The sequence below is a fragment of the Mauremys mutica genome, chromosome 8, assembly GCF_020497125.1.
Source record: "Mauremys mutica isolate MM-2020 ecotype Southern chromosome 8, ASM2049712v1, whole genome shotgun sequence".
Classification (NCBI taxonomy): domain Eukaryota; kingdom Metazoa; phylum Chordata; order Testudines; family Geoemydidae; genus Mauremys; species Mauremys mutica.
Genome location: NC_059079.1, coordinates 43,551,505 through 43,579,425, shown reverse-complemented (window position 1 = coordinate 43,579,425; position 27,921 = coordinate 43,551,505). Strand labels below are relative to the sequence as shown.

At 37.2% G+C, this 27,921-nt stretch overlaps 1 protein-coding gene and 1 long non-coding RNA gene across 6 annotated transcripts in view; one reads left to right on the top strand and one right to left on the bottom strand.

Annotated features, from left to right (window-relative positions):
• The window catches only part of NR5A2 (nuclear receptor subfamily 5 group A member 2), a 122,097-nt gene that overhangs the window by 34,438 nt on the left and 59,738 nt on the right, over positions 1-27,921 (top strand). The window lies entirely within an intron of this gene.
• On the bottom strand, positions 481-27,921 carry LOC123375949. Of its 2 annotated transcripts, XR_006581638.1 has the most exons (8): positions 27,780-27,921; positions 25,298-25,500; positions 22,120-22,176; positions 16,229-16,284; positions 14,601-14,683; positions 13,245-13,404; positions 1,580-1,704; positions 481-840 (listed from the first exon to the last, which is right to left on the bottom strand). It is a non-coding gene; the product is annotated as an uncharacterized LOC123375949 (long non-coding RNA). The 2 variants fall into 2 exon arrangements; XR_006581639.1 differs by lacking the exons at positions 481-840; positions 1,580-1,704 and adding an exon at positions 8,949-9,045.

The window sequence follows — 27,921 nt, the reverse complement described above, 5'->3', positions numbered from 1 at the left end:
TCAACATATGCAGAGGAGTGAACTAGATGACTTACTATGTCTTTTCCATCTTTGATTTTAAGATTGCACTATAAAAATCAGTTTGAGCCCCACAGGCAGGAAGGAACAAAGATGTAGACTGAATTTCTTAGATTTAGTCAATATAAATTAGGGGGCAGATCATTCATTGGGGTCCATTTACTGGTCCATAAATGGCATGAGTCCATTTATTTCACTGAAGCTGTACCATTTTACACTAGCCAAAGATCTGACCCCTAGATTTTTTAAATTATTTTTGGCATTTATTGAATCCATCAAGCTTTGCTCCATTACCCAGCCTCAATTTCTGAGCATTCAAATTATTGCCAGCTTTACGTGCAAACTCAAGCAGGAGGTAAAGTCATGCAGTGGAAAGTGAATTCAGTTGCTTAATTATTTTTCATGCTAACTACTCTACCTATTTTCTCAGGAGCAAAAACAACCTCTACAGAGCAAGTTTCACTTTTGATGTGAAATCCATCATAGCTTCATTACACAAGGTGGAGGTGTGATAGTTTTGATAATTAACTTATATATGAGTGGACTTTACAGTGTCTATGTAATTTTTCCCAATGTTAACTCTATTAACACAAAACAATCAGCCAAACTTGAGTGTAGCACTTAATACAATGACAATATCCAAATTTGTTGTTCTGTTAACATAGGTGTAAGACAAATCCTGCAGTGAGGTATGATGAATAACATGGCTATGTAATTACTAAAGCAGGCAAACCTTCTGGTGAATATTTAATTTACTGCGGCACCAAAACTATTCATGACTTTGGGTCCAATTTGACAATTAGTTTCAGTCAGAAAAGAAACCTGAAAAAAAAAAGTTGTAAAAACGTAAATGTTTTGTATTGACATTTGATATTTAGCTTTGAAATAACATTTTCAAAATGATATATCGATTTGAATCAACATTCAATTTCATAATGTTGTTTCAAATCGACATTGGAAATGTTTCATTTGACTCAAACAAAAAAATATTTTTTGTTTTGGCAAGAAAGACCTTTTAAAAAATTTAGTTTCAGTTCAAAACAAATTGAATTATTTTTCAGATTTTTTTCTATTCAGCCATTGAACTGAAAAATCAATTATTTGCTCGCTTCTATTAATTACTCCCTTTCCTCCTGAACCTTCTAGTATGAGCAGTTTTTAAAAAGCCAAATAGTAAAAAATATTTTTGTTAAAAGAAAGCTCTTGGGAATTGAATGTTCTAACTTTCTGTTTGTTTTCTGATTGATTTTCTAATGAAAAACCCGTCTAATTACCTTGTTCTCGTGGTTTTAAGGTTTATAAGTAAGTATTGTTGATAAAAAAGCACCGTTTATATTCGGAGAATGAAGAGGAGTTAATACTAAATTCGAGTACATTTTGCTTACTTGTGGGCTTTCCATATCATAACATTCATTTGAAATGGCTCTTTCATTTTGTACTTCTGCGAAAATGACTATTTTTTTTAAAAAGTACTCAAACTATCATTAAATTTGTACTTTATAGTCTCTTGATGCACTGCTCTATCAATTCAGCTTGGCAGCAGGATATAGGATTGCAATACCTTGTGTGTCGAACAGAAATAGACATGCAGGCCTCACTCAGACATAACTCCCATTGACATCAATAGGAATTTTGCCTAAGTAAGGGAGTATAGAACTGTGGCCTAGTTGTTGAAATAACTTCTTCCTGAAATGAGGAGAAAAAAAAAAGTCAATTATTTGCTGAACAAAAGCAATATACTTCAGGGAAGCATTACCCTAACAGCAACTAGTTTACAGATTAAAATCTCAAATCTAGCTGTTTGACAGCAAGTCTATTTCCATTTCATTGATGGTCATAGCATAGGGTCAATCTTATGCAGTGCAAAAGGGAGCAGGGGCAAGTGCAGACCTGTCAGATAATCTGTATCTTGCACAAGCTTCTGCACCCTGCATGAAATTCACCCTTGTACAGAAGGCCAAACCAAGGCCTATGCACTACATAAACCCTCCAAACTAGACTTAAGTTGGTCTGAGGTGTGTATAAGCCTAGCGCTGGCCTCCTGCAGAGAGATGAATTTCACCCCACTCACACACTGTGACCCATTCCCTTTGCCCCCATCTCCCCTCCATTTTCCACCTTGGCACAAAGGCAGGAGAAGGGCAAATGTAAGGCTTCAGAATAGATTGAGGAGTGGTTTGGGATGAATTTCCTGCTCCTGATCTTGCAGTGCACAGCAGCCATTTTGGACAAGTCTGCCCAGTTGCAAGATAACGGGGATACACACTCAAGAGAACATATGATAAGTAGGATAAGGAGTTAGGCTACCACTTGTTCAGGTTTGTATTCCACACAAGTGCAATTCCCCTTGTTTCTGACCAGTGGTAAATTTGAGTTAATGCTAGCTATCAAGGAGCGGCCCCTATTGAATAGCAAATCATTGATCATTTTCTCACGCTTTCCTCCAAAACTTCTCTTAACCCAATTGATTTCAATAGAGGTAAAAGGCATGGTACAAGTTTTAACTCCAATGTACCCTTTTTACACATTTTAAATATTGGTTGTAAGCAGTTGCAACTGGAGTCACTACTATTAGGTTATCAGGACAAGTATAGGGCACATAAAAGAAAAGAAAGAAAGAAAGAAAGAAAGAAAGGTGTATGTCTTATGGATATTTTAAAAATAATGAATACTTGTGACCTGATAAAGTACCAATAATTAAAACAATTGCAATGTACAAGAAAGTTCAAGTAAATGTTTGGTAAGACATTGAATAAACACATTACTGAAAAAAGGAATATTTGTTTCCTCTGTTTCTGGAGATTCCTATAGTGATCATCACTCTTGTATTTGGAAAGAAACAAAAATCTGTCTATTAATACAGAAATAGAAAAATGCTATGTTTACATCTAAATACAGCTCTTTCATTTGTAGAAGGAAAAGTAGCTTTGAAAAGTTTGTTGCTAAATAAAATCTTGGATCAAATAAATTTAATTAATAATGTGCTAAAGCAACAATAAACACAGGAAATATACATGAATAAAGTGTTCAGAAAGTCAGGCAAATCTTTTAAGACTATAAATATCACCTAGGCTAGGCCACTATAATTAGCAAAGGGTGAACAAAAGAAGATATCCAGAAATAGATGGGGGGGAGGGTGAAATGTCTTGGCTAACCTTATTCAAGTGTTCTTTCCATAGCATAGGAAATGGTTCTAGCTAGCTCAAGAGTTCTGTGGCTATTAACTGATTTTAAAAGGACATTTCCATGTTGTCTCTTTGCCAAGAAAATTCTTTTACTGGCATGTTTCCCATATACAGGAAATATCATCCTTCCTAAGTGACACTGGATGTGACGAAAAATTATATCTTCATTCTAGTGCTACAATGAGCATGGTCTACTTGTCTCAACTGATTACTTTTATGTATTTACTGGTGAATATTTAGGGTCATATTGTAACTTCACAATCTGCCCTAAGTAAGGGACAGTGCTGTGAATTGTGGCTCTGAGGGCTTAAAAAGCTGTGGTTTTTTTTAACCCCAGGATAACTAACGAATGTGAGCTAGTTTGAGGTAAAAACACAGGCACATTAGTTTTACCAGGAGGTAAATTCACCAAGGGTAACCTCAGGTGGAAGTGTAAATCTGACTATGGCAAGTTAATCCCACAGTAAATTGAAGTGCCCGGTCTTCATTATGATTTTACCTCAAAGTAGCTCATGTACATTAGTTACCCTGAGATTAAAAACACAGCTTTTTTTTCTTTTTTTTTAGCAGTGATGACAAGCCTTTTGTCATCATTCATTCTCTGATTCCCCCCTTGCAGAGGAGATGAGGGTGGGGCCTCGGGAGGGAAGCACACCCCTGTGGTATGCAGTGCAAGGACGTTGAGAGGCATCTATACCCCCTTGCTCACTAGGCGGGTGATTGAGAAAGTAACAACTTTGCCCTTAGTGATTATCAATGTGAGTAATGTTGCAGGTGTGAACTCAGTCTAACATATCTTACTGGGAGAAAACTTCCATGTGTCTGAATAAGGAGTGCAGGCTTAGGTCCTACATATGTATATTTAGAATTTAGTGTGTAGTGTCTGCCTGGTTTCTTTGATAGGAGTTTCCTTGTTAAATCTCTCACTATTATATTTTTATAAGACATTATTCACCTGTTTCCAACTTCCCAAATATTCACCCCTTTTCCCTTTCATTCCTCTGCCTCTTGAAAACTGTATTAGCACCAGCTTTGCCACCTGAAGAAGTATTTTTAGCCCTTTATATCTATGAGCCAGTTTGCATCCCTCCACAGAAAAACTCACAGCAGAGGACCAGAAAAATTCTGTGAGATTCCCCCTGAGAGGTCTCTGTGAATCATCCTCTCAAGAGAGAGGAATTTGTGGGGTTGTGAGGTGAGGAGGTGGATAAGAATTCCCATCCCTCTTAAAGCCGCAACTCTGTGGGAAGGGGATCTTCTGCATGGACAAACTCTGCCTCTGTGATATTCAAATGGCCTCCTTTCTGGAGCTCAGTAACAGCCACAAAGATGGCCTAGAGGTAGCCAATCCAAACTCTATTAGCTTTCCCCCATGTTTCAACAAAGAAATCCAGCGGTTAACAAATGATGATGCTGTGCAGAGTAGCCTGTCTGGTGCTCCATTCTCACTTAACTTGGTATCCATTCCCACCATTGGTAGAGTCCCTTCCATTCAGAGGGACTTCATAGGGTGCTAGAGAGGGGAAAACAGTGCCACAGATGTAGAACTCCCTGTCTCCCCCTTCTGTGCAGCTTGGAAGAGATCTGCTCACAGAAGGGATTCTCTGGGCTTCTACTTAACATGCATCCGACGAAGTGGGTATTCACCCACGAAAGCTCATGCTCCAAAACGTCTGTTAGTCTATAAGGTGCCACAGGACTCTTTGCTGCTATTTAATAATTATAACTTAAGCAGTAGAACAATTCCTCATAAAAAGCATGACCAGACTATTTTATGCCCAAAACATTGAGGCAGTAATTTTTAATATGAATTAGACCCACGCCACCAAGACTTGTTACTCTTTGGAAAACCTAAATTGCTGCAGAAAATGACATCAAAGAGACCATCTTTTTGTTATATGTTTGTACACTGCCTAGCATATTTCCTTGTCTATCAGGACTGTCCTTTCTATTCTTTCTTTTACTATCCCAGTCACTATGGAACATGACCTGCCTTTCCGTAGACCACACAAAAAACTGTATCTAGCAATGAAGAAAAATTAAACCTCAGGACCCTGGCAAAACCATATTAATTATATAAATTATTCAAATTGTATTGTTTTGTTTTACAACAGCAATATATGTATCTAGCCAGCTAAATATTTTTAATTATCCTGATGCTAATCTTAGCACTCCATACATAAATTAGAAAAAGTTACATTCTCTGTTTAGGAGACCAAAATTCTCTCTACCATATTTAGGGCCAGATTCTGCCACCCTTACTCACCTTGAATAGTACTATACTGTGCAAACAATCCCATGGATTTCAATAGGACTTTCTGTAGCAATGTACTACTCAACTTGAGTAAGACTGGCAGAATGTATCCTTTAGTTTGCACTGCTTCCTGCTTTGTTGTTAAAAAAAAAAAGTTTCTGTAACTGTATTTAACATCTTGAGAACAAAAAAATTGTTCTGCTTTGGGATTTTGATCTCAAGCTTGCATGCTCACATGTACCCAAGGACATATTGAACAAGAGGCATTTTTCTCTCTCTTTAGAAGTAGTATTCCATGTGGCTTTATGTGCTCACATAACCCCAGTTCCAATATTTCAAAAGATACAGAACTTCCCAGCATGATGATAAAGTTTTCCTGTGTTCCAATAATAAAAGCTGAACGTACCAGTAATTTCCAGTTCCTTTGTGGCCAGGCAGCTTGTGAAGACTAACTCACTCATAAGTACCCAACCTGCAATATCAGTGTGGGAGTCGGAAACAGATGTTCACTGGACAATACAATTTGTTGTCAGTGTCGATACTATGTGGCACTTTTCCCAACTGAAATTGTTTGTGGATGGAAAAGAATGTAAGGAGTGATTCATGCCCAAAATGATTATATTTTTCATTTGCTAGGTGCTACACATCTAAATGACTGAACAATAGAGAATTAAACAATCAAAATACAGTATGCTGGTGCATCTATGTAATACTCTACCAAACAATGTTTACAGCATTTTCCCCAGAGCCAATACTAGTCTCAGTATTATTATGAAAATGTTAAGCACACAGGGTCAAATTTACTACAGTTATAAAATGCATAAGACTCTACTTAAGTCAATGGTGCTGCACCCATTTATGCTAGCAGAGAATCTGGTCCACAATATCTGTCTATTTTCCTAGAGACTCAGGACACAGTTTTCTTCTGTAAAAGTTACAAATTAACATTCTCGTACATAAAACAGTTAATTTATTTTAATGGCTTCTCTGTTTCGTGGCAATTTTTTCAGGATTTTTGAATCATTCAAAAATTATCAAAAACTCAAAATAGTAAAATCTTCTCATGAGAATAGAATAGAATGCCTAGCCTTGATATGAAAATATCATGAATATTACAAAAGCAAAAGCACTAGATCATACTTACTGTAAAAGACAATGGATTAGCCTAGGTGCTTTTTAAATTAAATATTAATTTTTCAGAGCTGCATCAACCATATTTAACAATATATTGGATGCAGAAAAGCTACTTGAAATCAAGCCTACCACGCGACTATATTTATTAAAACAATTTCTTCTCAATATGAGCCATAATGAAAGTTAAATACATGATTGTCATAACTCAGGGGCATCCCTACTGTATTCTTACACTGCAAATCTGTGATATAATGTTCAAGATACGTTTAAAAATTAAGACATCTCAGCTCTGATTCTGTGCCCAGTGAAGGCAATGGCAAACCTCCGATCTGGTGACAGGTTGAAGCTACAAAAAGTTATGTGAGCATGCTTCAATAGGAAAATAAAGAAAAAGAAGACTATATTCATGTTAGGGTCCAAACAGGAGTGAAATTATTTTAAACCTATAAAGCCAAAGTGTTGATTTATTTTTACAAAGACATGGGGTAGTACTTGACAGAATTACTGTAATAGTAATTTTGCTCTTATTGCTTCACGTATCCTGCAACAGACTCCTTTAGTACTATTTGCATAAAATACTTTTATCAGCACAAAACATGAGCTGATCTTCAACTTTGCAGGGATGGAGGGGGATTAAACTATCACAACACTGAACTTTAAGATCCCCTTAAGGTCCCACAACTTTAAAGGTTTTAGACTGACTGTAATGGAGGAGCACTATTTCTTCAAATGATTTCCTTTAAAAGTTTAAATTCCATGCCTGACTTCCAAATTCATCATGTGATACGAATGAAACAAATTAGCTGACCAGATAATGCACAACTCATCCATAAATTATATGTATATTTTGAGTGTGTGTGCATGCGTATATTTGTGCAGGGATTAAATTAAGGTTTTCATCACATAGGAGTTGGCAAGTGCCAAAAGTGATTTAGACTTAGTTGAATCTGCATTTGACCAGGGGTTTAGACTAATCGAGCAGCAGTTACATTTCTCACTTCATCATCATGCCTTGGATTGTACAGACAGATCTTTAATTTATGAAAATGACAAAATTAAATGTTCATACCAGACATGCCATTAGGTTAAGGGGGTAGAGGAGAAAGACTGTATTAGGCCTTGTCCTTTAGTCTGCACCCAACAGAGAAGAAGCCCTGAATGCACAAAACAGCTGGGAAACTTCATGTGTAGTATGCAACTTGAATAACGAATTCAAGTTAGAAATTAATTCTAATTAGGGTTTGTTTCATTTGACTATTTCCTGGCCCTGTAGTCCTTGTCTTTGTAAAGTAAGGATTTATAGCTGTTGTGTTGTCTTGTTACATTGTCTTTTTTAATATTAATATTAATCGTGTTTTAGCCATCATGCAGATTGAATTCTAATAAACACTTTGGGACTTTTAAGACCTTTAATTGTAATACTATCTCTAGAATGTGGTTATCTTAAAGTTTTGCTATTACTTAGCATTTCAATAATTACAGGGGGGTTAAGTCTTTTTTTTTTTTTTTGTAAAAGTAGCTAGTCCATTTTGAAAATGTTGTTGATGTTAATATGTTAAACGTCCACTGAATAATTTGTGGTTCTCCCTTCCTGCCAGGCCACAGTTAGGTATTAAAAAAAGTATATTAACTTATACTGGAAACAAATTTCAATCCTTATGTTACAGGAAAGATTTCAAAGAGGATCAGAGAGAACTTAAATTAGAAAGAACCTGCCTTACCTTTTATTAACTAGAACAAATATTGTTTGGAAAAGAGGAAATCCTTGGACACTGTATAATATCACTTTGTAGACCAGAGTTAGTTAGAGTGCTCTGAATCTCATCTTTTGATCTCAGGCAATATTTTTCTCTGTTATGTCACAGAGGTCACCTGGCTCATGTGTGACAAACTGCCTGCATAAGTCACAGTGCCAGTGGCAGAGATTTGTAACCATGTCCCTGGTCCATTGCCTTTGAATTATTTCACAGGCCCTCTGCTTTACATTTACACTCTGTCGGAAGATGAACAGGGGAAGGGAGTAAAATCAAGGGCAGGGTCTCATCCTGAAGGACAAGGGGAAACAGGTGGAAGGTTAATGGCCGTGGAGCGTATCCACAAGCCTCTCAGGCTTGATATATGGGCCTCAGGCCTAAAACGGGCATTGGCTTTCAAAGATATATTATTTCATTTGAGGAGAGACATTCTGGAGTTCCTGCATTTGTCTGCTGATAGATGATCCTCTGTCCACAATTGGTTATGGCGTGTGAGTTTTCCTTGGGCCTGCTCCCGTACATAAAAATTTTGCTGAGCTCTCCAACCTTTCGCATGCCTTTAAGAATGGGACGTGTGCAGGCCGTTTGGCAGGCTGTTGAATTTTTGTGGCTGCTATTTTGGTAGCTCCTTTTGAACCAGGAGGCAAGTGGGGGATGAAAGACACTTCTGTTCATTCATACATAACTTGATAAGGGTGGCCTTGCAAAAAAAAAAAAATTAGATGTCAGGAATCAATTATGCATGTGTGTGTCAGGGTCCTAAGATGAGCTTAGATCTTCTAATACAATATTTGTGTATTGATATTTTACCTACATAAGGATACACTGAGTAATATAACAATTTAGAGAACTTCTCACAGTCCCCTATCATTTTGATTTATAATATTTCGTTTTTACTAATTATTTTCAAATGTGCTTGAGTATTTGGAGATGGAATAAATTACCCAATCCATAGCTAACGATACTTTACTAGGGGGGCTTATCCAGCCCAGTGCTGAATGCGTACTGGGAATTGTTGTACACTTACCATGAGGTGCTCAGCACCTTGTAAGGTGGAATTGAACCTAGGTCTCCCCTTTGATGTATCCCACATCCTGGATGAGTGTTCTAACCAGTTAAGTAAAAATCCTAAATTCGGCACCTTGTAATATCAGGTCCTTACTGATTACATTTTAATTATGTTATTGTACAGTTAGGGCCCAATCCTGCTTTCATCAATATCAGTAATATATGATTGAGTTGAACAGTCAGGATTAGGCCAATAGGGCATGATCCTGCAAAAATGTATTACTTAGATTAGCGCTTAATACTAAACATAATCCTGTTGATTAAATAGAACTATGCTTAGTGGTAAGCACCACAACCAACAGTAAGTGTTTGCAGGATCAAGCCCCTGCTCTGAAAGTTAATTTATACATTCATTTGGACCCTGATTCAGCAATACACTTAAACACATGCTTAAGTCTCACAAATACCTTTCGATAAAGGTTTCAATTCAGCAAAAAGCCTGATCCTGCATTCATTGCACACCCAGAATTCCCATTGGCTTTTCTTTGGCTGTATGGCCATGATAAATTATCACCTAGCATTTTGTTTAAAGTGCCTCTGGCTAGTTAACAGATTGTTAACAAGTTTTTCTTTTGATTTTTAGGATGTTTAAATACATATATAATGTTTGTGTCTCTATTTCCGATAACTATTATAAGACTGTATTTCTGAGATGACTTATTCCTATACTTTGACAGCATGAATCAAGAAAAAGTTGGCTCTATAATTTAGCTACATAAAATATTATTAGTTTTAAAATTATTTTAATAGACTTCATCTTAGTCAGTAGATTTTATTTTAAACAGTTCATATAAATTATTTTCAAATCTGCCACATTTTTATTCCTGACATTTTTGCTACAGATATATTGGATAAAACAGGCAAACAAAATCACAATCTATATCTATGTATGAAGTTACCGTGTAGTTTTTGTTTGTTTGTTTGTGCTGTCTTTAAGAGTTTGTGTTTATAGAAATAATTGTTTGATTTTTATAAAATGGTTGTTAGGTGAAAAACTGAACCTAGAATCACAGGAGGCTCAATCTGAAATTAACATTGAACAAAAGTATTCCTACGTTGCTGTGTAGCCTATGGAATTAGGGCCTGATTCTGCTGTCACTGAAATTAAAGGCAAAACCACCATCGACTTCAGTGGGAACAGGATTAAGATCATCTTGTATTTCAGTCAGTCTCTGTAGATAATGCACTGCTGTAAAGCAATTATGGATTCCTTTAGAATCCAGCAGAGTTTAGGTTAGACAAGTGAGCTAAAGACTTGAGAGACGTATTTAGTACCTACTGCAGCAGTAGGAAGGAAATCTGAGAACTTGTTAAAAGGAAAGATTTAGAATCAGAAATTCTACAGAGGGAACTGAACAGAGGGTGTTAGCAGTCAGGAGGATCTGCTTTTCCACTTGTTGCTTTGATAATGGATAAAAGGCTGTCATGAACTAGAAGATACCAGCTGGGAACAAATAGAATATTCCTGGTGGAGGGCTGCTCCCAGACTACACAAGCATTCTTTTAAATTATACAGAATACAAAGAAGTTGTTTTTGTCATCGTCATCAGTGTTGCTGTGGGTATCTTCTGTCCATGTTTAAAATGTTTGTCATTTAAGTTTATTTTAAAATTTATTTTTATTTGTCTTCTCTGTGTTATTTGCCTATCGTTAAATAGACAAAAATACTTCAGATATTTCATTTAACTGAATAAGGAATCCCAGAATACCAAAGAACTAGATCAAACATAAAATTCTGTTGCCTTTGTGGATCTCTCATTTGTTCTGAACATGAAGGGATTGCACCTAGGACCCAGATAATCATACGCATGCCCTGGGAGGAATAACTTGCTTGTAATCAGTTGCTTAGTTGTTTTCTTGTAGACAAAATGTTTGACACTATAAAATCAATGGATTCTATACCTGGAACGGGAATTACAGTAGCAATATCACATGTTAGAACAAGTGATCCCTGCATGAAACAAACAAGTGCAAACATGACAACAGGCATAGGGCCCAATCCTGCAAACACGATCCACTTTACTTGTGCATAATCCCTTTGTCTTCAAGTTACTGACATGCTTAAACATGTGCAGGATTTGGCCCATAGCATTTGCTATGGTGAGTGGTCAATAAGATCAGGTATAGTGCTTACTTATGCCAATAAGCAGTATAGCTGGTACTAAATGTTGGCAGGGCATGATACTGCAGTTCTTCCTCTGGCAAAACCACCACTGAGGTTGATGAGTTTTGACCAAGAAAGAACTTAAAAGATCAGGCCCATCAGACTGTAAATGCTTTAGTGGAGCTGAGTTATTTCAACTTGCATTCTTCCAGCCAAAGCAAAAGGCAAACTTAATGCCCCGTTTGTCATTCTATACTGTTCAGTTTAATGATATATTTAGGGCCTCATCTTACTTTGTATTCTTATGTGTAATTACCTGTATTAAAAAAAAACACTCATTACTGTTCTGTTCCACTGACTTAATTATACTCCTTAATTAAATCTTGACTAACTGGGGGTCACTGCAGTGTCAATGGGATTTGTCACTGTTTGTCAGCAGGTGTCTGGTCACATCTATTTCTGGTTTCCCTACTGCTGCAATCTGTTTAAGAGCTTGGTCTTTTCTAAATGCAAAGGACAGTTCTGTGTTAGCTTATTGTGTTTATTTTGTGACAAATTAAATGAAATGCCAATGAATCCACTCAGTAATTTTCTTATATATTAGCACTAACTGGATCTTTAAATTCAGGAATTGGAAAAGCAACTTGTAAACCTTGTCAAAACACAATCCAGTACCTCAGATGTTCTCCTTTACAATGCTTATTCCTTTCTTCACAATAGAAATTGTAGTCTTATTCATTTATAAGATAATTGTGTATACAATAGATGTAAAACATATGTTGCAAACATCAATCCAGTGATACTTCCTCCCTCTCTCCTCCATCCCTTCAGCATGGAACGAATCTAAAACACTACCAGCAAGGATAAACTAAATCTGTATTGTACACATAACAAATACAACTGGCATGTGCAACTATTGCTGTGTTGCTTAGAGTCAAAATACCAACAGGCCTGATTCTGCACTCCCTGAATAATTCAAGTTTTGTACGTGCAATGAGTGCATAATGGTGTCAGATTATATCTGCTATTTCTTTCCATTTCAAATTTGCATGTTTTGGGTTTGTTATTTTAGTAAGTTACTTAAGGGAAATACAATTCCCATGTTTATGTATATAATAGGCACCTAATGTTCATCTGAATAATTGATTAGTCAAGTCAGGCTTTCATAATTAGTTGTTGGCTTTCCAGTATAAGCCCACAAAACAGTTGCTGTCAGTCTGCAAACATTTTTAATTTATTAATATATATGTTATCAAAAGAGCAGCAGTAGTTACCTGGAAAGCATTTATTATTTATTCTTTGGAGGCTGAGATACGTGTATAGAACAGAAATACTATTTTCAATCTATTGTAACTTTCCCAGAAAATTATCTTTTTCTGCTGAAAGTTTTCATGGTGGTTCTCTGTCTATAAGCAACTGCTTTTTGGAAGTTTTATAAAATTCTATTAAATCATTTCTGAGTTATCCAAAGGTGAAAAAGTGGTATGTTTAATTGGTTAAGAAACTATGCATACAATGTATTTGTAGTTGGATAAATAACCGTCATTTAGATGCATAGGTAGTAATATCTATCAGCAGTAACACTATCAGTAGATACTATGAATAGATAAACAGATCTGTTGGTACAATACATGTAGTAGTGGTATCCAAGTTATAAACTGCGGAACTGTATTATAAATTGCAGATTTATATGATAAATAATTTATCATGCACTTTGATTGCCTCACCTGAACTTGGCCCACTATTCCATTTCTGCTGCCTCAGATTCCAAACCTTTCAGCAGCTTCCAAGCAGCTGCCATTTTTTAAAAAGCAACTTGCTGCAAAAATGTTTCCTTATTTACCCGCCAGTGTGGAATTTCCCTACAAAACTACTTCAGTGCAAGGTCTACGAGAAAAAATATTCAGTTATAAACCCACATTAAGTTTAAGGTTCAATGTATGATAAACTATCTGGGCTAGAAATGGGTGCTTTATCCAACTGGAGAGCTAGCAATCCCCCCTTTCCATTAGGAGAGAACATTTGCTTCTAGCACAGGTAGATTGTGAGATACTGGATTTTCAAAGGACATTATGATTTATAGAAAAGGTATTTTAGTGTTATTAAGAGTCTCTGAAAATTATTGGTTATACATTTTTCTCTCTGGCACCAATTCAGGAAAGTATCCCTATTCACAAAAGTACTTGAGCAGGTACTTAATGAGACTGAAGCACATGCTTAAAGTTAAACAAGTGCATAAGTGCTTTTCTGTATCAGAGCCCCTCCAAAGCCTGTGAGCTTGGACTCAAGCTCCTAGATTTATGGGCAGAAGAATACAAACATCAGGACGACTACAACTTCTTCAAAATGCAAATCTAAAACATTTTTAATAAAGTTCTCCAGCAAATATGTACTGTAAAAACTATATCATAGTGCTAGAGATTTTTTTGCTGCCCGTTTTTAGTGACTTGAAGCATGGTTTCACCACTCTAGGTTACGTGGTCCCACAAATTCACGCCACAAAACTTTCATACTATACCACAGCATCACGTATAAAACATATATTATAGTATATATCTATACATCATAAATATGTAATACATCTGAATATATAGAAGACAGATATTCTGTAGGCATATACACACATTTATATTGAGAGAGAGAGATGCATCTATGTGTAATATTCCTCAAACTGAAGCCTAATAATGCACCTCCTAACGCAAAAGGCATATATACTTCTAAAGTTGTAGGAAAAAGTTAATCTTGCCTTGTATTATCATTTTGTATTATTAGATTAATAGCATTTTTCATTCCCAAGTGTTATAGTAATTGCAAGATCATATTGCAATACAGGCTGTGTCTGCAAAGAGTCAGAGCTAAGGTTACTGTGGCAATCTTAACTATAAATTTACTGATTTGTGTATTGTTAAACTCTCAAATGCAATGTTATATTAATGTAGGTTTTTTTAATGGCATACAAGTTTAAAAGCATCAGTAATTACCTGGAAAGCATTTATAATTTAGTCTGTTGGGATAATTAAAGAGTAGAGCTGTGCGAACATTGAAATATCCACGTTCTCATTATTACCAAACAAAGTTCTCACCAGTTCTCTTGTCTATTAACTTAAGGATTTCAAAATATTTCCCAGTGGTATTGTATGGTTATCTCCATTCTTCCATCTAGATTCTGAAACAGTATTATTCAAAAAAGTGTATTATTAGGGGAAATGGATATGTTTGTTAAAATGATTTACATTTTCATGCTTATACAGGTGAACTGATCACAAAGAGGACTAGAGATCATATAAATAAACAATTAATTTTAAAGCTGAATAGGATCTCAGTCTGTTTTTCTAGGTTACAGTTAAATGAGAGTCATTATGTAGGCTTTCAGATAAGCTCACAAAGCTCTTATCTATACAAGCCTGATAGATCTGCCATTATTCTTAGTGAATAACAGAAGTTATATCATTCAGTTTCATTAAAAATGCATTAATCCTTTTTTAGTAACCTTCTTCTAATTCATTGATTCAATTATACACCGAACAATAAAATGTTTAGTATAATAAAAATACAGTACTAAAATATGCTTTATATATAAATAGTGTACTGCAGTCAGATTATACAGGGTCTTAAAAATATATGTATTAACATAAGAACGTCAAGATTTTGGGCTAAGTATGGTTTGTTGAACATTTTTGAAACCAGGTACTAGACAGAAATTTGGTGTTTAAAAAACGAAAGGCTGAAATGATTCCATGAGACAGCACTTATAGATTACACCCAGTTCTGCAATCGTTTCCCATGCAGAACTCCCACTAAAGTCAATGCCAATATGAGAGCTAATTCGTTAAAGAGCCAGGCACTATTATAAGAAGTATGCATGTAGTAGTCCTAAATACTACAAAGCCCCAAGCATTCAAAAGGTTCTGACCAGCAGGTGAACACTTATGCTTTTATGGAGTGCATTGACCTGAGTCTGCCTAAATAGTAAGGGCCACATTCTGAGGAACTTACCCACAACTTTTGACTCAGACAAATTCCCACTGAAGTCAGTAGGGTTTGGTTTTAATGATAGCCAAGTGAGAACCTCAGGATTTGTTCAGAGTTAACAGGAAATATTATATGGCTTTTATGCTTGCTACACAGTAATTGCAGAACATGGCAATTTTTATTAGCAAATTTAGCAGCAATGGCAGCTGTTACAATTTTATGTTAAAGAAAGTACACTAGCCATGACCGCCATAATTTAAGCGTAGCTGTTAGTTTTGTTGCATAGATTATCAGTGGTTTTCAACCTTTTTTCTTTTGTGGACCCCTACAAATTTTGAATAGAGATGCAGACCCCTTTGGAAATCTTAGACAGTCAAAAACAGTTGAAAACCACTGTTCTATGGTAACAACAACCCCTTTCATGGACCCCTTAGACATAGTCTGCAGACAATAGGGCAGTGATGCTGGAACTAATGGTGTGGCATCATATACAGAGTTTACAGTTTTGTTCAATTACTTTCAGCACCCCCATTATACAAATTGTTTCAATGCCACTGCTCGGGGATCTGCAGACCAGAGATTGAAAACCACTGGTTACAGTAATTCAGCCTTTCAAGAATTCTATTCATTCACTTTGTCAAGACTAGTAATTTTTTTGACAGGCCAGTAAAGTATCATTAGTTGTACTTTATCCATTATCTTCATTGATTATGGTAAAAGTAGGTAAGTAGAATTTTACCTGGGCTGGAAAATTTCCATGGCAATTGTGCAAGGCTGGTGTAATTTCCATAAGAACTATAAAGCAAGAGGAAAATAAAAGCACACTGTATTTTCATTAGTCATCCCTTTTCAGCTTTATGTTCTTTTCTCTGTAGCAAAGGAGATTTATTAAAAGCAACGACCTGAGGTCTTCATTCAGATATGAGGTTTGCGGTACAGTATAATTTGCACTATAGGGCAGAGGTCACACTGATGAGTCCGTTAATGCAGTCACTCTGGGATAAGATCAATCTCCATACTTCATCATATTGACCTAATAGCTCATTGGTACTTCCCTCCTTGAATTGATTAGCTCATGTGTGAAAAGAGATTGATACGTTTCTGACCCTGAGGATTCTATCAGGGTACCATCCATGACAGGAGAATTAGATGTTTTCACCACTTCATTTGTGTGGCTCATTATGTGCATGACTCACATAATAAGGGAATAAGGGTCAGATAATTGTTTTATCAATTATTCAGAACAAGACATCAGGGTTTTTTTCAGTTTTTATTTATACTATTACTATACTGAATCTTTTCCAACCAGGACATACAAAGTAGGCATGAATAACCTGAATGCTAAGCATGACTACCTTCAACAACCACAAAGATTATTGTAGGGGGAGTTGTGGTATTGCTACCCTTACTTGTGCATTGCTGCTGGTGGCAGCAGCGCTGCCTTCAGAGCTCGGCAACTGAAGAGCAACAGCTGCTGTCCAGGAGCCCAGCTCTGAAGGCAGAGCTGCTGCCAGCAACAGTGCAGAAGTAAGTAAGTCTGTGACGTGTTTTTCATGACTGTGAATTTGGTAGGGCACTACATATGAGACAGGAAATCTGTGATACGAAATAAACTGCAGCCAGAAGACAAATTTAAAATTGGCTAATGGTGGATTGTGTTAAAAAATGTGTGCATGGTCATAGAGCCTTTTGAAATATAAAGCGATATAAATTGAGGGCCTGATCATTGTTTAGGTCAAGAAGTTTTCTCTGAAAATTGGCTACTGGATCAGGCTCTAAAGTATTTATAATAAAAAGTAATATAGCCTAATTTCAGATATGTTCGACTGCAGGACACACAGCTATGCAATGTTATAAAGGTCATGGAGTTAGGCATTCTCATTGTATTCTTAAGATGATGCACATGGAATAAGACAGCAAATTGCTAATAATATCCTGCTGCATTATTTCCCTAGACATTCTGGCTTTATTTTGGGGACTGCTCATTTATGGGGATTGGTATTTTTTTTAATTTATTTACAAAGAAGGTCCTGTGCATGTTCCACACAGTGAAGCAGCCCTTTACTATTATTATTTTTATAATAGCACAGAGACCTCCGCTGAGACAGGGATCCATTATGCTAGGTACTGTATAAACACATAATGAGAGACAGTTTTGCCCTGGAGAGCTTACCGTCTAAATAGATGGGATAGACAAAGGATGGGAAAGAAAACAAAGACACAAAAACTTGCCCAGGTCATACAGCAGGTTAGTAGCAGACCCAAAAATTTCCTGTCTCCCAGTCCAATACCATGTCTATTAGACCACACTGAATATGTTTCTAGATAGGTTGAAGTTACTTTTTTAACCTTTAAATTTTCTCACAGCAATGCACCTGCATTAAAGTACTGTTCTATTGCACCCCATAAAGAGTTGTTAAAATTGGGGTGTCACAGTGGAATTTCACTTGATAAAGCTGACAGTAAATGTACTATAATTTTACTTACAACTGAATGTCCAGATAGCCTTGACAATCAGAGGTAATTTTATAATCAAATAGTTAGAAAATAATTAGCACACAAATTTCTCAGATTAATTGTGGCTTGCCAGATCCTACAACACAGTGAAAACTTAATTTTCTATGCATTCCTTGCATTCTTTATTACAAGATCATATAACTTCCCAGTGAATAAAGAATAAATATTGGGTGAGCTCTTGAACCAACTAATTAGGTCTAATTCATTGACAAATTACTGCGTGTAAGGCACTCACTGGCTGAAGGGGAGGTGATCCATAGCAACAACATAGCTCTTTTCCTCATCCCCTGGCTAACACCCAGAACTGAGCAGAGAAAACCTAATAACTTGAGATGGAACAGCCTCATAAACTTCTTCCCAGACAAAGGAAGAACCTGCTCTTGCATATGGGACAAGGCTGTATCCAACTGAGTGAGTTGACCATTGCTTCAGCATTCCATGGTCACTTCATTGTAAGGTCCATGTTCATGTCCAAGCACCAAGTCCTTTACCGGAAAAACATTTTAATTAGGGCTGTCAGTTAATCACAGTTAACTCATGAGCTTAACTCAAAAAAATTAATCGCACTTATAACAATAGAATACCAATTGAAATTTATTAAATATTTGTGGATGTTTTTCTACATTTTCAATATTGATTTCAGTTACAACACAGAATACAAAGTGCACAGTGCTCACTTTATATTATTTTTATTACAAATATATGCACTGTAAAATGATAAATAAAATAAATAGTATTTTTCAATTCACCTCATACAAGTACTGAAGTGCAATCTCTTTATCATGAAAGTGTAACTTACAAATGCAGATTTTTTTTGGTTACATAACTGCACTCAAAAATGAAACAGTGTAAAACTTTAGAACCTATAAGTCCACTCAGTCCTACTTCTTATTCTGCCAATCACTAAGACAAACAAGTTTGTTTACATTGATGGGAGATACTGCTGCCTACTTCTTAACAACAATGTCACCAGAAAGTGAGAACAGGCATTTGCATGGCACTTTTGTAGCTGGCATTGCAATATATTTGCATGACAGATATGCTAAACATTCGTATGCCTCTTCATGCTTTGGCCACCATTCCAGAGGACATGCTTCCATGCTGATGATGCTCATTAAAAAAAATAATGCATCAATTAAATTTGTGAATGTACTCCTTGGGAGGGGAGAATTATATGTCTCCTGTTCTATTTTACCTGCATTCTGCATATATTTCATGTTATAGCAGTCTCGGATGATGAGCCAGCACATGTTCATTTTAAGAACACTTTCACAGCAGATTTGACAAAACACAAAGAAGGTACCAATGTGAGCACTCGACCCAAGGTTTAAGAATGTGAAGTGCTGTCTAAAATCTGAGAGGGATAAGGTGTGGAGCATGCTTTTAGAAATCTTAAAAGGGCAACACTCTGATGCGGAAACTACAGAACCCAAACCACCAAAAAAGAAAGTCAACCTTCTGATGGTGGCATCTGACTCAGATGATGAAAATGAACATGTGTCAGTCCACACTGCTTTGGATCGTTATCAAGCAGAACCCACCATCAGCATGGAAGCATGTCCTCTGGAATGGTGGTTGAAGCATGAAGGGACATATGAAACTTTAGTGCATCTGGCATGTAAATATCTTGCAATGCCAGATACAACAGTGCCATGTAAACATCTGTTCTCACTTTCAGGTGCCATTGTAAACAAGAAGCAGGCAACATTATCTCCTGCAAATTGAAACCAACCTTGTTTGTCTGAGTGATTGGCTGACCAAGAAGTAGGACAGAGTGGACTTGTAGGTTCTAAAATTTTACATTGTTTTATTTTTGAATGCAGTTTTTTTTGTACATAATTCTACATTTGTAAGTTCAAATTTCACAATAAAGAGATTGCATGACAGTACTTGTATGAGGTGAATTGTAAAAAACAAAAAAATGTATTTTTCAGTGCAAATATTTGTAATAAAAAATAAATCTAAAGTGAGCACAGTACACTTTGTATTCTGTGTTGTAAGTGAAATTAATATATTTGAAAAGGTAGTAAACATCCAAAAATATTTAAAATAAGTGGTATTCTATTGTTTAAAAGCACGATTAATTTTTTTAATCTCTCGACAACCCTGATATTAATGCATAATTGTTTATTCCTTAAACCTGTTTCTTCTCTCATTCAATCAATATTTCAGATGCTTTTTAGTAGCATAGACTTGTTTGTACTTTTACACTTGGATTTTTCAGGAAAAGGGCTAGTTTACTCCTAGATGGCTAAATCCTTGGGCAAGTCATTTAACATCCAGAGGCCAGAATCTGATTTAATTTACACTGGTGTAAAATCAGAGTAGCTCCACTTATACCAGGAACAGAATCTACATAGCATCTCAGCTTCCTGATCTGTAAAATGCAGATGATGATACTTTTCTGCCTCACAGGTTGTTGTGAGAGTTATTAATTAATATTGTCATACCACTCTTTGGAGATGCTAAACAATAGCAAGGTGATAGCTGCCTGACAAGTACCAAAGATGGACAGTAAGTATTGTATGATTGCATGTATTGCTATTATTACTAATGCTAACTCTAATGTTTACTCTTCCCTCATGGCCAGTGTAGCAGACAATCCTCATTCTCACTTCCATACCATTAGTTTTTTATGAAATCCACTCTTCATTTCTCCCTCAGCTTAATAAAATTCCCACCTTGTTTTCGATAGCATGGGAGCCATTCATTTCTGCACAGTTAGCAGCCTTCTTATTTTGTCTGCTGGTGGTTTCTTCTAACTTGTCATTCTCCTGGAACTTAGTGCAGCCTTTGATACCATGAAGCTATTTGATTTCCAGAGCTGCCTCCAAAGTTACACAGGCACGTCCAGCTCCTTCCTATCATGGTTCTGCTTCTGTCTAGCTTATCATGCATTCCCTGTCTCTCATGGTGCCTCTTTCTCTGCATCAACATCCTTCTCTACAGTATCACAGGGTCCCCTGCTTTTCTTTACCTTTTCTCTCTTCTAGCCTTGGCTTCCATTTTCACACTGATGATACCCAAGTATATCAATATGGTGACATCTTTAATGATTCCTCCTTGCCCTCCTCCTCCTCTTGTTGTTTTGCCCACAAACTTGTGACCTCATTTTCCTTAAGGCAGTTGCCTTAGGGACATCTTAGCAGGGGCAGCTCTATGTTTTTTGCCACCCCAAGCATGGCAGGCAGGCGGCTTTCGGTGGCGCGCCTGCGGGCGGTCCGCTGGTCACTCAGATTTGGCAGCATGCCTGCGGGAGGTCCGTGCCATGCCATCGGCATACCCGCCACTGAATTGCCGCCGAAGCTGCAAGACCAGCGGACCTCCCGCAGGCATGCCGCCAAAAGCCACCTGCCTGCCGCCCTCACAGCGACCGGCAGGCTGGCTCCTGCGGCTTGCCGCCCCAGGCACACACTTGCTGTGCTGGTGCCTGGAACCACCCCTGCATCTTAGGCAACAGGAGCATCCTTAAGTACAACTCCTCTTTTTAATTAACTCAAACATGTATTTGCCTCCACTGTAACATTAGTGCTATTCTTGACCCTGAAGTTACCGTCTCCCACATCTTCTATCACTACCTCCACAACATTGCCCCTGTATAAAACTACCTCAGTTCCAGTTCTTCTGTGAACATCCTCCATGCCATTATCTCCTCTTTCATGGGCTATTGCGGGTTCCTTCGCTTTATCTTCTCCAACTCAGCACACATCCCAATCTCTCTCTCTACTGCTTTCTCTCCACTGATCTATCCCCCCACACAATCTGGTTACTGTGAGACCCTTCTCTTCTGCAGCTGCCAACCTCTGAAACAACCTTCCTGTATCTTTTTATTTCATCCTTGTGCTATCTTCTTTCATATCTCAGTTGAGAATATATCTTCCCTTCCCCTCTGCTATAATCTATTACAGTAATTTTATTATTTAACTTTGTAAAGTGAATTGGAGACAATGCAGTATTGTACTATCTGCCTGGATTGCTAAAGCCATAATACAAATGCTATTCTTTCTGTTTCCTATTTTATATCAAGTAGCCATCAGTGGGCCAACAGAAGAGAGTTTTGAGGCCCACGTACTTAAAAAACATCCAAATATGGGCATAGAGGAAAATACTTACCCTTGCATGATCAGATGCGCATCAAAGGAGTTGTGTGGAGGCTGGTAGATGGGGATGCTATGAAAAAAAAAAGTGTTTTAATTCTTGAAACAGAGTAGGTCCCCAGCAAACTACTGAGCAATCAAAGATTAAACAACTCTTAAAATATAAATTTGATCATCATATGTCAGACCTAATGCTTCATATATAATATATTGATTACAATTAAGTACATAAACAGTATTGTTACAACACTAATGAATCTTTATGGGAATCCAAGTTTTAAATATTTTATAACATACCATTGAGAAGTTAGACATAATTGCCTGTACAATATGTAGATCAACTATAAAAAAAATTACGCCATTCCATGTGATAAGACTATTCTAACTGAAGGTCTGGGTGTTCATAATACGGTAAATGGCATATGTCATCCAATATATGTATGTTCTTTGTGTGCTCTATTAAGGTGTAAGGTCTAATCATCTCTGATATATACCCAGGACAAAATTCTGCTCTCTTTTACACTAATGTGATTTCATAGTAACTCCATTGGAATTATGATTACAGTTGAAGTTAGTGGAGTAATTGTAGAATAGTGTTGGTATAATTGAGAACAGAATCTAGCATCTTGTGTACAAACCAGTTCTTGGAAGATATTGTAGGTGTTACCTGTTTAGTGAGAAAGGTTACACTTCCTTTCCCTTATTCCCTGGCTCTTTCCTATTATCCACACCCCCTTGAGCAGGGCCGGCTCTAGGCACCAGTGTAGGAAGTAGGTGCTTGGGGCGGCCAAATCAAAGGGGCGACACTCCATCCGGTATCGGTGGAGCACGTCCGGGTCTTCGGCAGCGGGTCCCTCATTCCCTCTCTTCCTCTTTGAGCTGCCGCCGAATTGCCGCCAAGAAGAGAGGGAGGACCCGCTGCCGAAGTGCCACCGAAGAAGCAGCGCGATTTAGCTGCCGCTAAAGTGCCGCCGCTCCGCCTGTTCTTTTTTTTTTTTTTTGTGCCACTTGGAGCTGGCGCTGCCCTTGAGTAGCAATAATGGAAATCAAGAGATGCAGAGCCTGATAGACAGGAGAGCCAATTTAAGCATTTTGTGTGTTTTAATGTATGCAAAAATCAGCACTATGGGGCATGCAGCACTTGAAAATACAGAACCCTAAGTGCATAGAGAGGTTATTCTAGTTGTCCATTACCATGACAGAGGTTCTTTCTGAAATTAGCAGGTCTCTGTTGCACAAGAGATACATATGTTCTCCATCTTATATTTAGTTGATTTTTAATAGACTATTTCTTATTGCAAAAAATAAATTCTGTTTGTACTACGATGAAGGTCCTCCATAATCTTTCACACTATTAGCAGTGCATCTGTATGTGCTGTATTGATTTCTCTCAGGTTTTGATGCTGCTGTTTTCTAATAAATTTCACAAATGAGAACTAATATAGTGGTAAACTTTATATACAGACTACTGAAATAAGTGTCAGCTGCAAAAATGGGGTAGGTGTGAGAAAAGTGATGCAATAACTGTCCAATAAATCACCAAGCAGGAGATGAACTTTAAATATTATAAATCATTTAGCATAATACTAAAACATTTGTGATTCGAATATGTCAACAGGGACCTTAATCAAAGACTGTTGAAATATATTTTATAATTGCTGATTCAATATATTAAAAAATAAGACTGGGACTTTTCAGCTTGGAAAAGAGATGGCTAAGGGGAGATATGATTGAGGTCTGTAAAATGACTGGTGTAGAGAAAGTAGATAAGGAAGTATTGTTTAGTACTTCTCATAACACAAGAACTAGGGGTCACCAAATGAAATTAATCGGCAGCAGGTTTAAAACAAATAAAAGGAAGTATATATACATGGAGATATACCCATCTCATAAAACTGCCTTCACTAGCAGGACCAAGTACTGATTTTGCCCCAGATCCCTAGGTGGCCCCCCTCAAGGATTGAACTCACAACCCTGGGTTTAGCAGGCCAATGCTCAAACCACTGAGTTATCCCAGCCCCCTTTCACACAATGCACAGTATTTCTTCACACACGCACAGTCAATCCGTGGAACTCCTTGCCAGAGGATTTTGTGAAGGCCAAGACCATAACAGGGTTCAAAAAATAACTAGATAATTTCCTGGAGGACAGGTCCATCAAGGGCCATTAGCCAGGATGGGCAGGAACGGTGTCCCTAGCCTCTGTTTGCCAGAAGCTGGGAATGAGCAACAGGGGGTGGAACATTGATGATGACCTGTTCTGTTCATCCCCTCTGGGGCACCTGGCACTGACCACTGTCGGAAGACAGGATACTGGGCTAGATGGACCTTTGGTCTGACCCAGTAGGGCCATTCTTATGTTCTTAAATTAAATCACCATCAGTGTTTTAAAATTCACCAGGCTTTGTCCTGTCTTCTGATTCCCAGGAGTACATCATTGTGCATTGTGTAAATTAATTCAGCCCCAGAGGGCAACAGAGAACCCACTGGGCCTAATTCTGATTTCATTTGTACTGAAGTCAATGGAGTTACACCAGTCTACTAGTGTACGTGCGATAAGAATCAGACCCATTGTGTTTTTGTATTTGGCATGTTGGAAATAGAAGTAGGTCTACTGGAGGGAAGAGAATACTTTAATTACCAGAAACTAATATGCAAAGTATGTAGCTTTAGCAAGATTTTACTAACTATGGGCCCAGCTCTGCATAGCCTTACTGACTTCAATGGAGCCACTCATTGGAGTACGAATTACTCTCAGAAGTAAATTTGCAGGAGCAGGTCCTATGGGCCAGATCCTGTAGAAGGCATCTTCTTGCCTCCTAGTAAAATATGTGCTGGAAAGTATAGTGTTTCTATATACCTGTCTTTGTATCCACTTTGATACAGAAAAGTCCCTGCAGTGTAAGCAGAATTTTCAGTTGAAACTCAAAATAACTTTTTTTTAAGAAAAAAAAAAGAACCCTAGAAACACACATTTATAATTCATCAAAAATAATGCTGGCTACAAGATACTGAATAATCTACATATACTCTAACATTGATTACAGAGAGAGAAATCTATTTTTCTGAAAAGCCCATGCTAGTATTTTAAGTGTTGCATTTGATGTATTATATAATACAAATATACAGATATGACCTCATTTTAATTTTCAAATAATTTTTGGCTTCCTCTGCATGATGAGAGCTTTTGTTTACCTTTTCCTTGGGGGTACATCTCCAAATCATGTAGATTCTATGCATCCATGAGGAACAGAAGTGCCAGCTCTGCAGTCTGGTTGCCATTTGCTGCTCTCCAGGGCCCCTTCTAGCAGTATGTTGTCCTTACACATATATCCCTGTGTTGTACTCTTCCGGGACGAGGGAACCACATGAACGGGGTGCTGTTAATGCCAGTATTTCTGCAAGTTTGGGAGATAAGCAAGCAGTTTAGAAATTGCCACACCCTGGCAGTCTCTTGCTGCCTGACCATTGGCCTGTCCCTACTTCACAGCAATCTTATGTGTAGGTGTTCATGGACATATCAGAAGGGAGCATGCCACAGAGCCATTGCTCTCCATTTGCACAGTTCTTTCCACCCACTTTCTTCCTTTCTGCCTGTGTCAGTGGAGGAAACCAACCCTAGATTATTAAAGTGAGTATTTGATCCTCAAGTGCAGCTTTATAAAATGCAAAGTCAAAACACAGCTACATACAAGAGCTCAGTATGTTGCAGCTGACTATACTGTACACATTATTTTTCTGTACTTTTTCAGAACAGTGGCAAGAGTTTGAATTATCAAAAGACAGTGGTTAGCGGAATAGTCGGTGGCAAGAGCTCTGCATTGCATATCAGAGTCCTAGGTAGAGCTGTGAATTAGTTTGCTGGGAATTCTGAAAAAAAAATTCATTTCACGTCAACCCCAATTTTTTTAAATTCTCAGCATATTGAAAAATCAAAAAACTGATTTGACCCAAAACAAAACGTGTTTTTTTTTTATTTTGAGCATTTTAAAATGTTTGTTTTAAATAAAACTGCAGGAAATTTTGAAAGAAAAAGTAATTTTAAATCAAAATGTTTCATTTTAAATGTTGAAATGAAATATTTAGACTTCAGAATTTTTTGATGTGAACAATCTGGCAAAACTGACATGAATTTGCAAAACTTTTTACTGTTGCTGAATCTGCAGGCTTTTTTGCCAAAGACGTTTCAGATGAAATTTTTTCCCTCAGCTCTAGTCCTAAGGTCTATTCCTCAGTCCTGCGTTTCATTCCAGGAAGTCAGTAGTGGTTGGGAGCACAGTGGAAACAACGTGTTGATGCCTTACTAAACAAAAAGCATCATACATCACCCTGGAGCAAGGGTGACTTTGGAGAGGATGTTAGCCTCATGTTCCCCTTACTGTTAGCTGAGGGGAAGATATAATGTAGGTGTCACTCTCCAAGTCCTCCACAGACTGAAAGGGGGAAGCCAGGGCTTGGTATTCCAAATGTTTAAAAAAAAAACCCAAAAAACCAGAAAAATATCTTTAAAACTTTTTGTAAGGCCACCTATACAGACCATAAATGAGCAGCACCTGGCATACACAAATCATGATAAAATGTACAGTTAACTAGTATACCTACTAGTGCTGAAATACACTGGAATAGCCATTGCCCACCTGAGGCTATCCTGGGCCAGATTCACCATTGCCTGCACCTGCTGGAGCCATTCACAGAAGCACCAAGTGGACATAACGTGCTACCAAATCAGAATGGATCTGATACCCACACTGCACTGGTATAAATACAACAGGTGCAGGGCAATGGTGAATTGGCATCCTCGTTTGTAAACATATTTCCTCTCCCTTAATTAGGAGGGGCACTTTTATTGGCAGATAGGTTTCTACTACAGTTCCAAGTAGATGGCTGGAACAATCAGAGTTAATATTAAATCATTTTTTCTTGGACTTTGTAGCACTTTATTGTTGAGCATACAGATAATATCAAACTTTATAATAGTGTTCACTGATTCAGAAAGTTAAATGCATTGTCATTTAAAACCACACAGACGGCTATACCCTGCATTCAGAAGACAACACTGTATGCAAGAGTTTTTCATTGTTACCAGCGACCCATTGGGATCTACCAAACCCCTCCCCACCTATGTAACAATTTGTGAGCTACACTTGCATTCCAGGGCAGAAATTGGCCCTTCAAGTGCATTTGTATTATAAAACTTTAATATGTGGGGGATTTGCTTCACCATAGCATAAGAAAATGTAATAACTGCTTTAGCTATAGATCTACAATGACTTTTGAGTTTCTGTGCTTCAGGCTGAACAGTTCAGACAGATGTTTAATCACTTCAGATTCACTGGGAAATGGCTATTCAATGGCCGTGGAAATAAAAAGCAGCATTTTGATGTGAATGCTTCAAGTTATTTCTTGACTTTTAGAAACATAAGTAAAAACAATTCAACCAAAGCCAACACTTATAACTTTTTTATCTTGTCAGTTTTAGATTTTAATTTCAGTCATTAGATACCCTCTTGAATTTTTACTAGAAATAGATCACAAAAATATATTGGCAATTGAAGCAACTTAAAAAGCAACTTATGCTTGCATGAAATAGGATCCTCAAAAAAGAACCTGTAAAATTGGGACACAGGTTGCTTTCTTTAGAAAAAACTGCAACAGTAATTATAAGTAAAATATATACCTTTACGCCGTGCACAAAAATGTGTAATCCCTGAAAACTCATAACGGTCATTCATCAAGTTCCAGTTGAAAAACAATTCTTCAAGAGGAAAACTGAAACAGAGCTGCAGTTGTTGATTACAATATGATAAGTATTGTGAAGC